Consider the following 1,403-nt stretch of genomic DNA (forward strand, 5'->3'; position numbering starts at 1 on the left):
TTATCTCTTCCGTATTCCAACACAGAAGAATTCCAGTTTTAAGGTTGAGAATTCTTAGACCTGTAACCACCTATACAGAGTGTTCTGAGCTCTTTTAACTTGTATACTTATGTTTTCTAAGTAGATTCCTCAGGAACGCCAACGGAGGGAACAGAACTGAATATGTAATCAGTAAACTCGTCATTTCAGGGCTCTACTAACATGTACATGTGTTTATGTTGCCCGTTTTGTAGTAAGGTTCTATTTGCTGGTAATTCAAGAGTTCCATATCCATCACAGAATAATTCCAGTTTTAATATTGAGAATTCTTAGAACAGTACCCACATTTACAAAGTGTTCTGAGCTCTATTAACTTGTATTCTTATGTTTCCTAAGTAGATTTCATAAAAACGCGAACAGATGGCATGGGATCGAAAAGGTAAACCTTAAACTCATCATTTCAGAGCTGTTTGAACATGATATCTGTGTATTTAAATGGCCCGTTTTGTATTAAGGTTCTATTTGCTTGTAATTGAACTCGGATGACGTCCCCCTGGGTGCGGGGTGAGGAGGAGGCTGCCCGGAGAGCGAAGCGGTCACGGTGGACGTGGCCGTGGACAGGTTTGGGGACCTGGACCTCAGGCCGTGTTTCTTTTTCAAGATGAAAGTGGCAGCCGCTCTGCCTGGGGGCTAAGATGGGTGACTTCACGCCAAGCTGGGGACGGGGTAGAGACGCCGAGGGTCCCCCTCCACCTGCCTGCCCGTGGAGAGTTGCAAAGTCAGGCCGTGTTGTACAAGGTCCCAGAAAGAAAGAAAGAGAAAAAAAAAAGCGAGCGGTTAGGGTTTGTGGTCTGCAGACTGTGAGCCCCGGGCGAGAACGATAACCCGGAACCTGTGTGGGCGGGTGGCGACCGGGACCAGGGGTCAGGCGTGGCGTCCCAGGGCGGTCGCTAAAGTGTTCAGGCTCCTGGGCTGCAGCGGGCGTGGAGGCGGGCACTTCCGACTCCCAATCCAGTGCGCGTGGCTCTCCGCCCGGATTCCAGCTCCTGGCAGATGCTGGGGGGTGCAGCTGGCGCGACCTTGGCGACCTGGCTGCGGCTCGGCGGGAGGGCCCGGGGAGAACCCTGTCTGTGTGCGCAGGGGAACCCTGTCTGTGTGCGCAGGGGCGCGGAGGTGCAGGTGCAGGGCCGGGGACGGCGGGAGGTGGACGCAGGCCTTCACAGTGACACTGCAGACCCCACACATTCTGCACAGAGGAGCCATGTCTACACCAGGGTGTCCGCCTAGACTTACCTTCTCATCTCCCTTGGATCCTGGTCTTCACTGGGCATCACTCGTGGTCGTCCGGAGTCTTTACTCTGCGTCCCACACAGGCACACACAGTGTGCGCAGGACTCATGGCAGTAGGTCAACTGACAGCCCTC

This window comes from Myotis davidii, unplaced genomic scaffold, assembly GCF_000327345.1.
Source record: "Myotis davidii unplaced genomic scaffold, ASM32734v1 scaffold362, whole genome shotgun sequence".
NCBI lineage: Eukaryota > Metazoa > Chordata > Mammalia > Chiroptera > Vespertilionidae > Myotis > Myotis davidii.